Source organism: Danio rerio, chromosome 13, assembly GCF_052040795.2.
Source record: "Danio rerio strain M-AB ecotype USA chromosome 13, GRCz13ab, whole genome shotgun sequence".
Taxonomy (NCBI): Eukaryota; Metazoa; Chordata; class Actinopteri; order Cypriniformes; family Danionidae; genus Danio; species Danio rerio.
In genome coordinates this window covers 47,915,001-47,927,881 of record NC_141033.1, presented here as the reverse complement: position 1 = coordinate 47,927,881, position 12,881 = coordinate 47,915,001, and the positions used below count along the sequence as shown (strand labels likewise).

Sequence of the window (12,881 nt, the reverse complement as noted above, 5' to 3'; positions counted from 1 at the left end):
ATCACAACATCCCTTCCATGCCAAATTCAAGTAATTCCTTGGACGTTTTACCTCCAAATAGAGTGAAACGTCAAAATTGCTAGTTTATAGCTTTTATATGCCTTTTATACGTCTATCTTGTAACCAGCAGTTACTAGTTAGTGTGTGGGTTTCCAAATGTCTATATCAGTTTCAATTCACAGTATTAACAAACCATTTACACTACCAGCTTAATAATGAGCTGTTTATATAGTTATAAGGTAGAAGTTGAGTTTAAGTTTTGTGATTGGGGATGAGTTATACTTTAGAACTACTAATGAACAGTTCATATCTTAATAATAGACAGGCAATGAGCAAGTAGTATCTGTCTTTCGGATGAGACATTAAACTAAGGTCCTAACTCTCTGTGGTCATTAAAAATCCCATGGCATTTCTTGTAAAGAGTAAGAGTGTAACACCGGTGTCCTGGCCAAATTCCCTCCATCAGCCCTTACCCATCACGGCCTCCCAATCATCTCCATCCACTGAATTGGCTTCATCACTGTCTGTTCATTTCACCAATAGCTGGTGTGTGGTGAGCGCACTGGCGCCGTTGTCCTGTGGCTGCCGTTGCATCATCCTGGCGGATGCTGCACACTGGTGGTGGTGTGGAGAGACCCCCCTCCTCATGATTGTGAAGCGCTTTGGGTGTATGGCCATACACGATAAATGCGCTATATAAATAGACATTATATTTACATATGAATTGCAACCTAAACTACAATGTTAGCAAAGTTTTTTATTATTATTTTTTTATACTGCGCTAAAGCGAAAGCACATCGAGAAATCACCATATAATAAAATAAATTTGCAATGCTAATGCATGTGTCACACTATGATATTTTAGTGTCACTTAAAATTGTAATATTAATTGTTTTTAGTAAAAGTGAATTGCTTTTTTTAAATTTTAGATAAATTAAAAGCTAAATGAAGAGTGTTGTAAATAAAACAGAATTGCTAGTTTATATATTTTATACGTCTTCTTGTTCACTTCTGTATCTTGTGACCAGCAGATACTAGCCGGTTTGTGGGTTTTCAAATGTCTATGTCAGTTTCCTTCAAGTTTATGGCAAACTTTTTGGTAACACTTTAGATTGGATCACAATTTACAGTACTAACAAACCATTAACTAACACTACTAAAAAAGATGTTGCATGCAGAACTGTTGCAACTGTTATTTGTGTTGAATTTAAACAAACAAATTAAGTTTAATAATGTTCAACTTAATTTGTTGGTTTAAGTTCAGCCCAAATAAATAGTTTACAATCTCTTAACGTAAAAAAAAAATTGAGCAAATCCAAGGAATCATCTTTGAATATTTTTTTTTTCAGTGATATAGCTTCATAAATTGAATGAGCTGTTTATTATTGGTAAAGTAGAAGTTGGGTTTCGATTTTGAGATTAGGGATGAGATCATACTTTTTAACTGCTAATGAACAGTTCATATCTTAATAATAGACAGGTAATAAGCAAGTAGTCAATAGTATCTGTCTTTCGGATGAGATGTTAAACTGAGCTTCTGACTCTGTGTTGTCAATAAAAATCTCAAAACGGTTTCCTTCAAGTTTATAGCGAAGTTTTTGGCAACACTGTAGTTTAGGTAAAAATTCACGGTATTAACAATCCATTAATTAACACTACCAGCTTAATAAACTACCAAGTAGCTGTTTGTTAATAGTTAGTAAGGTAGAAGTTGAGTTCAGCTTTTGGGATTAGGGATGAGATCATACTTTATAACTACTGCACTAATGAACAGTTCATATCTTGATAATAGACGTTAGAGATAGAGACGTTAAACTTAGGTCCTGGCTCTCTGTGGTCATTAAAAATCCCATAGCACTTCTCGTAAAGTGTAGGAGTGTAACCCTGGAGTCCTGGCCAAATTCCCTCCATCATGGCCTCTCAATCATCCACATCCACTGAATTGGCTTCATCACTGTCTGTTCATTTCACCAATAGCTGGTGTGTGGTGAGCGCACTGGCGCCGTTATCCTGTGGCTGCCGTTGCATCATCCACGCGGATGCTGCACACTGGTGGTGGTGTGGAGAGACCCCCCTCCTCATGATTGTGAAGCGCTTTGGGTGTATGGCCATACACGATAAATGCGCTATATAAATAGACATTACATTTACATAGTATAAATTGCAAACTAAACTACAATGTTAACGTTTTTATCATTATTATTTCTTAAACTGTGCTAAAGCGAAAGCACATTGAGAAATCACCATATACTAAAATAAATTAGCAATGCTTATGTATGTCACGCCATGATGTTTTAGTATCACTTAAAATTGTAATTTCATTTGCTTTAGTAATAGTTTGAATGCCTAAATTAAAAGCTGAGTAAAGAGTGTTGTAAATAAAACAGAATTGCTAGTTTTTATCTTTTATATGTCTTCTTGTACACGTCTGTATCTTGTGACCAGCAGTTACTAGTTGGTTTGTGGGTTTTCAAATGTCTATGTCAGTTTCCTTCAAGTTTATGGCAAATGTTTTAGTAACACTTCATGTCACAATTTACGGTATTATCAAACTATTAACTAACACTACTAGCTTAATAAACTGCTAAGTAGCTGTTTATTAATAGTTATAAGGTTGGGTTTAAGTTTTGGGTAGGATTAGGGTGGCAGAATAAGATCATATTTTATAACTACTAATGAACCGTTCCTATCTTAATAATAGGCAGGCAATAAACCAGTAGTCAGTAGCATGAATTGTGACATAAACTAAAGTGTTACTATTGTTTTTTATTATAACTGTTATTTTTATACTGTGCTAAAAGCACATCGAAAAACCAACTCTCAAATATTTAGGTACTTTTGCACCTATCACATGACTCTTCAAGATCAATGCTATAAAATCCACAATAATAAGACTGATTAAACCCAAGAGTTTCACTGGAAAATGGTTTGACAGGATTCTCTGATGTGAGTCATGGTGGTGCCAGTGGTCTGTTTAGATGGGTTTGGTATTCTCATGACGCCCACGTTTCAATGAAATCAAGGCGAATTTCTTGACTGTGGGTTGCCCTGTGTGTGTGTGTGTGTGTGTGTGTGTGTGTGTGTGTGTGTGCTGGATTCCTTTGTGTTGTCCCAATTAAGATTAAGGTAACTGAACTGTTTTTGCAAATGTAAGTGCAAGGTGGCATGGTGGCTCAGTGGTTAGCCACTGAGCCACCATGAGTAAGAAGGTCGCTGGTTCGAGTCCCGGCTGGGTCAGTTGGAATTTCTGTGTGGGATATGCATGTTCTCCTCGTGTTGGCGTGGGTTTCCTCTGGGTTACTGTCAAAATGTAAAATGCTCTCTGTGTGACTAGGAACTAGGGTTGGGATTGGGGTATGAAGACAGAATATAAAGAGTTCAGATGGAAAAGTCTCTCTAAGTCCCATCTGAAATTTCCAAAACGAGTCTTCTTGTGTGGGTTCTGTAAATTCACTTTTATATCGAAGATAAATTTATATATATTTTTTAAATTGGAATTACTGAACATTAGTGATGTGAATACCAGCGCTATAAATAAACAGCTTTCCTAACATTGATACTTTATTCAGTAACAAGTAATCAAATGAATGACTATTTCCCCATTACAATGATTTTACCGTTACTCACAGTAAAATGCGCGTTAATATAATTGAGAACAATAAAGCGGTTTTCATACGAGCAGCATCTCTCTCAGCCATAGGACCTCTCTTTCTCTGGGGTGTGTGTGTGTTCTGGGCTGGGGCGGGAGACATAACCAACCAGTGATGATGACTGGTAAGTCTGTGAGCATGGTGTAATTGAGAATGTGATGATTGGCTTAGATAGAGTACATTTCCATCGTTTGCCAATCAGAGGCAGAGTAGAGTGGGTGTTCACACATGCGCACACGCACAGTCAGTGGCACACACCAACGACCAGAAGTCAGAACGATAGCAAATCCAACAAGTTCAAAGGTAACGTTTGTAAAATGGAAATATAAGCACTACTTTTCCCTCGTTGAAGTGAAAGGCAAGAATGTTTGTTAATATTTATTTTATAGACATTTGACAAATTAGACTTTTTTTTAAATTAAAGCAAAAGTTACTTTCCCTATTTGTGAGAAGTAACTATAACTACTTACTCTTTTAAAGGAACCTGCACAACACTGCTAAAAATAAACACAAGAGGCTGATAAAAAAAGCTCATTTCAGAAGAACATTTTAGACGGCACTTTAGAGGTTTTTGAATATAAACTCTTCATATACAGTTGACCCGTACAATATAGTCATTACGTTTATAGTACAACAATCATTACATACACTACCTGACAAAAGTCTTGTCATCAATCCCAGCTGTAAGAGCAACAAATAATAACTTGACTTCTAGTTGATCATTTGGAAAAGTGGCAGAAGATCGATTTTTCAGATCAATCATCTGTTGAACTGCATCCCAATCATCACAAATACTGCAGAAGACTTACTGGAACCCAGTCATTGTAAATCAACCAAGTTTTGTAAAGGAAAAGTCATGGTTTGGTGTTACATTCAGTATGGGCACGTGCAAGAGATCTGCAGAGTGGATGGCAACATCAACAGCTTGAGGTATCAAGACAATTGGGCTGGACTTTACATTACAAACCACAGGAGAGGGCAAATTCTTCAGCAGGATAGCGCTCCTTCTCATACTTCAGCCTCCACATATAAGTTCCTGAAAGCACAGAAGGTCAAGGGGCTCCAGCATTGGCCAGCCCGGTCACCAAACATGAACATTATCAAGCATGTTTGGGGTGAGATGAAGGAGGAGGCATTGAAGATGAATCCAAAAGATTTTGATGAACTCTGGGAGTCCTGCAGGAACGCTTTCTTTGCCATTCCAGATGACTTTATTTATAAGTGATTTAAGTCATTGCAGGGATGTATGGATGCAGTCCTCCAAGCTCATGGTAGTCATGCACAATAATCATTCTGTTTCCACTGCAGCATGACTTTATATTCTATACTATACATTATTTCTATTGTGACAAGACTTTTGTCTAAGCAAGTCAGACCTTACTGTCCTAATTAAATGATTCAAAATCAAGGCATGATCTTTTTTTATTTTGGTGAAATAAGCGTAATCTAGAGGCCTTTTCCTTTCATATAAGCCACTTCTGATACCAAATGATCAACTAGAAGTCCAGTAATTATTTGCTGTTCCTAAAACCTGGATAGGTGGCAAGTCTTTTGTCAGGTAGTGTATATATAGCATACACTATAGTATATAGTGTATATAAGTTCATGAAAAAAAAAAGTCTGTTTAGATGCATGGTGAGAAATATGCATGGATGTACAGTAAGAATGAAAGCTTAGAAAGGAGTTTTTTTTTATTTTTTTATCCTGTTCATTTTGTTTTATGATCAGACTCATCGCACATCTTGATCATGTTTGCACCAGGCCCTCCTGCTTGAGCTACAGAAATGTACTCATGTTCGTTGCACCACAGTATTTTTTTTTTTCCACCTAATGTTCTCATGTGAAAAAAAAAGTTGCTCTGCATTTCTCCGGTCAGCCGCAAACTGTTTAATCGACATCTGTCAAGCATCATGCAGACATCCGGTCATAGTGATCGGCCAATTGACAATGTTTAGAGTCATCATAGTGTCCACAATAATAAAGATGTCAAATGTCAGAGACTGCTTTTGGAATTTGAGACACATTTCTAAGTGCTTACCTAAGTTAAAAGTATATTTTTTACATTTACACAGTATCAGAAACCGGTGTAAATGCTGTAAAATAAAATTTTTAAAAAATGTGAAGCTGTGGTGGTTTTACGGTATCAAAATTTGGATACCACCCAAGCCTAAAACCCAGCGACCAATGTGAGGAGAGTTTACTCTCATGTGACTTGTTTTAGCTCTTTTGGTTCGATTAGAAACTTTGCCGTGTGAAAGCGAACCGCTCCAAGCGCAAAGAGCAACACTATAACAATTTTAATCCTTGTTTCGGAACAACTGAATCGATTCACAGGTGTGAAAGCACCCTAAGTCAAAGGAAAATGAATGAATGAATGTTCATGTTTTGCATGATAATATTGATTATTGTGACAGGCCTAACCCTGCGTATCAAGACTTGTATGACAAAATATAATGTAAATGATGACCCTTTTGGAAATCTGTAGAAAAGAACACATTATGTTATCCCCCCAAAAACAAGCACTAAAACAACCTTTTGCTTTTTTTTACAAGCAAAAGCTGCTCACAGTGGCACCATATCATTATTCTGTGTCCCCATTTGAGCTTTGTTTACAGTTGCAACAGATTTCTTCATTGAGAACAATGGCGGCACCCATGGTCCAAAGTAAATGTGGATTTATTGGAATAACATAAATATTTCATGGGTTTTTTTTTTTTTTTTTTACATACTGCACAAAAAGGCATCATTTCCATACATATCTTGATACTCTGTTTCCTTTTGAACTGACTTTTTTTTTTTCATTTATATAACTTTTCTCTTTACTGTTTTTACAGACTACGTGGCTTCCCATGTGGCAAATATTCCAGCAAAATGGCATCTTTGAAATCAAGAATGCATCTGTGTCAGGTAACTACTAACCTTATTCTGCAATGTGAAAGTATATTCGTTTTTGCGATTGTTTTAGAACTTTCATGGACAACACATACACTTAATACACAAATACACTTCATTAAACATGCACACATAAACGTAATCTATATGCTATAAAACTGCAGGTTAACTATTTTTCTATATAACAACTTATATTTGATTGTAATGTAATAATGAGGGGTCATACTGTCATGGAAAACCTGGAAAAGTCTTGGAATTTTGACATGACATTTTCCAGGCCTGGAAAAGTTTTGGAAAAACAGAAAAACCCACATGGTTTCGGAAAAGTCATGGAAATTACATTTAGTTATTTAGCAGACATGTTTGTCTAAAGCAACTTAAGTTGCAACTTAAATTCCGTCGTACATCGCTGCGAAAAGGGGCGAGGTTAAACAATGTGATATGATGTTAATAAATTTGAGCGATCGCTCCATATTTGAAATTTCTTATTTTAAATTATCTTCTATTGGTCTAATGCAATCACCTGATGTGATTTCGCAATTAAGAATTCACCAAGCTTTTAACTTTCTGGTCTGCCGCATTCACATGTCTATAAATGGAAGTCAATGGAGCGAAACATGCAGTGGGATCGCAGCTTTATAATAGAAGTAGTTTTACCTACTATTACTAGTTTAACAAACTATTAAATTATCTAAAATTAGTTGGACAAATATCTGTATACTGGAATGGATGTTAGTTGTTTTTATTCTTTTCTTTTCTTGGCCATAAACTTGCTCATGCATTATTAGTGCTGTGTAAGCATCATCATCTATTTTACATATATACAAAAATGAATTTTAACTATTGCGTGTTTTATAAAATGCTGTAATAAATGTGAACGTTTCTTATGATTTACCACGTATACGTAGACATTACATGAAACATTAGGTCATGAAAATTGACTTAAAAGTCATGGATTTTTTTTTAGTAAAAATCTGTATGAACCCTGAATAATGTGCACCTTTTGTAAAGACGCTTTGAAACAATAATTATTGCGAAAAGCGCTATACAAATAAACTTAATTAAATTAAATTAAATTAAATTAAATTAAATTAAATTAAATTAAATTAAATTAAATTAAATTAAATTAAATTAAATTGAATTGAATTGAATTGAATTGAACTAAATTAAATTAAATTAAATTAAATTAAATTAAATTAATAATTAAATTAAATTAAAATGAACTGAATTGAATTGAACTAAATTTAATTTAATTTAATTTAATTTAATTTAATTTAATTTAATTTAATTTAATTTAATTTAATTTAATTTAATTATTAATTATTAATTTAATTTAATTTAATTTAATTATTAATTTAATTTAATTTAATTTAGTTCAATTCAGTTTAATTCAATTCAATTTAATTGAATTTAATTTAATTTAATTATTAATTATTAATTTAATTTAATTTAATTTAATTTAATTTAATTTAATTTAATTGAACTGAACTGAACTAAATTAAATTAATAATTAAATTAAATTAAATTAAATTAAATTAAATTAAATTAAATTAAATTAAATTAAATTAAATTAAATTAAATTAAATTAAATTGAACTGAAGTAACTTGAACTTGCAATTCTATCACCTATAGGGAGAAATGACTGGGGATATTACATGGCAGAAAATGGTCAAACTACTTGCTCTACAAACAAATGTGTTCATGACTATACATACATAGTAGAATGATACAAGAAGAAAATATCAATTTGTAAGCAGCATAGCAATCTGGTTTTAATGTAGAAAAAAAATCAAACGGAAGTGAAAGAGACCGAAAGTCTCGAGCCAAAAAGATTCCAATTGTTGCGCTTGTTTGCGAAGAATAACATCAATAGGGGCCAGATTCAGTAACAGCTTGTGTCAGTGCGAGCCTTTTTTGCCGTTCATAAGCTACTGTCAGGATTTACTAAGCTTTGCACCATTTAGTGAAAAAAAATCTTGATTTTAAGTTGGGAAACTTTTTTTACTTACTGCATGCTTTTGCAGAAGTGAATCCCTTCTGACCAGCGTTGTTAGATGACTTGCATCTGATTATCATAATATCTTCTTGTTAACAGCCTACAGGAATTTGTGGCACTCTTATTGCGCTGGTCATTACATAATTGACCACGATGTGGCTTTAGCTGGCTGTTTAAAAGTGATTTTGAGTAACACGAATGTGTCTCGAACAGGCCTTCGCATTGCATCTTGCATATGTTGCATCACAGTTAGCTGTTTTTATTCAATGGAGCAATTCCATGCAAATGTAAGCCTGGTCATGAAAAAAAAAGTTTTCACCAAAAAAGTGAAACCCTTTCTAGGTTTTTTTGTGTAGACTTGTATTTTACTGTAATAAAAATATCTCGGTCAATGTTTTCAACCATTATATTTGATTGAAGTCAAACAAATGCCAATTTCACATCTGCCACATCGATAACAGAACGAAAAAAAGATTTTGGTCACTTTTGCAACCAAAAAACAACCAAATATCAACATCTAATGAGGCTACAGCTTGACATTGTGTGAACGTTATGACTATGACTTCTTAGATATATACACTAGATATCACATACGGACCCTGAGCATGCGTCAATACCACCGCCACATTTGTACAGTGCTCCCAAGACAAAAGTCATTGAACCACACTTAGACAAAAGCCAATGTGAAGATGCTGGACTTTAGCTATGTCTGCGGGTTTGGTAATGAGCAAACAAAGAAAGCAAAGCACAAAGGCAGAACATTTAATAGGCAAGATTTTGTTTTTTACGATTTTGCATGTTACGAATTTTAGTGCTTAACAAGTAACGTCATTGATGATAATACTGTCTTTTACTGCGCTGACCATAAAGCAAAGTAGCACCAACTTGCACTAAATACCAGGCTTATGCTAGTTTTGTTGAATAAAGCCAGCAAACAATGTAAATGAAATACGACAACAAGATGCTGCGGTGCCAGAAACTTGTAATATTGACGGCTAAGTGAAGTAATGGCTAGATTTTGAAGTAACGTACTGTACGGTATAAGGGTTTCTGATAACACGTTTCTTTGCCTCAATTTGCATCTTTTCCACCCTAAATTATTGAATGTTACAAATGTGATATACCATTTAGATCAGAAAGACGGATGTGCACATGATACACAGGGATATCGATGATTCACACGAATCGTTCATAATGGAGATTCATTCGCAAACGATTCGCTCCCTCTGTTAGAATTAGGATAGAGTTAGATTGGATATTTCCATGCACACAAACACACACTCTTTGTTGACAATGCCCGAAAAGAAAAATGATGTGAAATTATATATTTTTTAATTTGAACAAATATTTGCATTCTGACCACTGGGAAACCCCTTGATGATAAATGTGTCTATACAGTGCATCCGGAAAGTATTCATAGTGCTTCACTTCACTTTTTCCACATTTTTTAATTTGACAGCCTTATTCCAAAATGCATTAAATTCATTGATTTCCTCAAAATTCTACACACAATACTGTGTTTGTTTTTTTTAATTGTTGCAAATTTATTAAAAATTAAAAAGTCTCAAGTCTTTTTAAATATGGTGCCACAAGCTTTCCTATTCCTCTTTGCAGTTCCTCTCAAGTTCCTCTCAAGTTTTTTAGGTTTAATGGGAAGCGACAGTGTGCAGCCGTTTTAGATTTCTCCAGAGATGTTCAATAGATGTTCTCTGGCTGAGCCACTCAAGGACCGAGTTGTTGTGAAGTCACTCCATTGATATTTTGGCGGTGTGTTTTGGGTCATTGTCCTGCTGGAAGATGAACCATCGCCCCAGTCTGAGATCAAGAGCACTCTGAAGCAGGTTTTCATTCAGGATGTCTCTGTACATTGCTGCATTCATCTTTCCCTCTATCCTGACTAGTCTTCCAGTTCCTGCTGCTGAAAAACATCCCCACAGCATGATGCTGCCACCACCATGCTTCACTGTAGGGATGGTATTAGACTGGTGGTGCACCATGCCTGGTTTTCTCCAAACTTAACGCCTTGCGTTCACTTTAAAGAGTTTAATTTTAGTCTCATCAGACCTGAGAATATTGTTTCAGATACCTTTTGGCAAATTCCAGGTCTGCTATGTGCCCTTTACTAAGGAGTGGCTTCTGTCTGGCCAATTAACCATACAGGTCTGATTGATCTCTAATGCTGCACAGATGGTGGTCCTTCTGAAAACTTCTCCTATTTCCTTAGAAGAATGCTGGAGCTCAAACAGAGAGACCATCGGATTATTGATCACCTCCCTGACTAAGGCCCTTCTCCCCTGATCACTCAGATTAGATGGCCGGCCAGCTCTAGGAAGAGTCCTGGGGCCTCATGTATCAACGCTGCGTACGCACAAAAACTTTGCGTACGCCAGGTTTCACGATCAGAATAGCTCACGTTTGGATTTACTAACAATGAACTGAACGTGGGAATGTGCGCAGGTTCACGGCAGCTTTCTGGCAGGCGTATGCACATTTTTTGTGCGTGTCTGTTTTATTTCCATTGGCGACTCCTAGAGGCAGTTGTGTTAAATTCCTCTCTACAAAGTGTCTGAGCCTTGCAATGGCAGCTGTATGAGACGGGTTCATCTAGTAGGTATATAAGATTTCCATACCATACAGTTGACCAGCTAAACATTAAAGCACAATTTGCAGCAGTCGCCTGTTTTCCCAATGTAATCTGAGCGATCTACTGCACGCACATTGCTATAAAGACACTATCTGAAGATGAATTTGCAAGCGTGAATCAGAAACATTTCCATTCAATAAATGTGCAAATAAAATATGATGCACTAACTTATTGATGATTCCTACTTGTCTTTTTTCGTGATAAATAGTGGGCAAAATCTGATATGTAGCAGGGAAAAAAAGAAGAAAGAGTTCATCAGACGCTGGATTCGAGCCGAGTTTATGCTCGAACGTGTCAGTACATGATCACATGCTTCTTATGAGGTGCGCCACTGAGACTGCTAAGAGTACTGCAACAGTTTAAAGATATAAAACACACTATTTCTTTTTTAATTCACTCAGTGCAATGTTCAGACCCAACTGTGTTAACCGTATCAGCTAAACTCTCCCACTCTATTTTTTTCTTTTGTTGTTAATTCCGGAGAACAAACTTGCAAATAACACCGCTTTTCTCCGGTCTACCCCCGAAAGCAGCACCTCCATTTCACATTCTGTTCAAAGTTTCTCTTTTTGCTTAATTTTGCCGTTGCTTTTTCGTTGGGTTTTGCCATTAGCATTGTCATTAGCATATTTATACGGGGGAGGAGGCAGGGAGGGGTTTTGTGCTCGTGCATGTTGCGCTCAGTTTCACGTTCATTCGGATGTACAAAAGAATATGCATGAGATTCGGCACACGCAGTGTTTCATACATCTGAATTTTTTTCTGCGTACGCACATTTACAGCTTTGTGCGTACGCAATGTTTTAGTAAGATTTCCACGCAAGTCTTCGTACATGAGGCCCCTGGTGCTTCCAAACATCTTCCATTTATGGATGATGGAGGCCACTGTGCTCTTTGTAACTTTTAGAGCAGCAGAAATGTTTCTGTAACCTTCCCCAGCTTTGTTCCTCGAGACAATCCTGTCTTAAAGGTCTACAGACAATTTCTTTGTCTTCATGCTTGGTTTGTGCTTTGACATGCACTGGGACCTTATCTAGACAGGTGTATGCCTTTTCAAATCATGTCCAATCAACTGAATTGACCACAGGTGAACTCCAATTAAGCTGCTGAAACATCTCAAGAATGATCAGTGGAAACAGAATGTACCTGAGTTCAATTTAGAGCTTCACTGCAAAGCCTGTGAATCCTGATGTAATTTTTCAGGTTTTTTATTTTTAATAACTTTGCAACAATTTCAAAAACTCTTTTTTTTAATTTTGAGCAAATAAATGAATTTAGTCCATTTTGGAATAAGGCAGTAACATAAAAAAAAATGTGGAAAAAGTGAAGCGCTATGATGCGAGTAATCAATGACTCCAGATGGCCAGTCCTCCACTGCACTTTGGTCCCACATTCATTAAAAAAGGAGCGCTACCCTGTACTAAAATGCCAGCTCTATTGACACATTCCTCCCAATAGACAGCAACAGCATAGGCGACATCTAATGTAAATATATATGCATGATGTCTATCAGATGTTGAATTTTGGTTGCCATACATGAAGAACAAATGTCAAAATTTGACATTAATATGACATTGGTTTAAGATGTTGGCTTGACGTTGGATTTTGGTCACTTTTCAACACAACTTAAAATTAACCAAATATTAACGTCATTTGACTTCGTTGTTGGGCATCAAAATGACGCTGTCCTTAAACACTGG

The 12,881-nt window shown here is 35.8% G+C and overlaps 1 protein-coding gene across 22 annotated transcripts in view; it reads left to right on the top strand.

Moving 5' to 3' along the window:
* Window positions 1-12,881, top strand: part of runx3 (RUNX family transcription factor 3) — a 269,502-nt gene that overhangs the window by 98,791 nt on the left and 157,830 nt on the right. For all 22 annotated transcript variants that reach the window (XR_015505396.1, XR_015505397.1, XR_015505395.1 and 19 more), the window contains one exon: window positions 6,485-6,557. The gene's annotated coding sequence lies outside the window, so the exon portion shown is untranslated. The remainder of the gene's footprint in view (window positions 1-6,484; window positions 6,558-12,881) is intronic.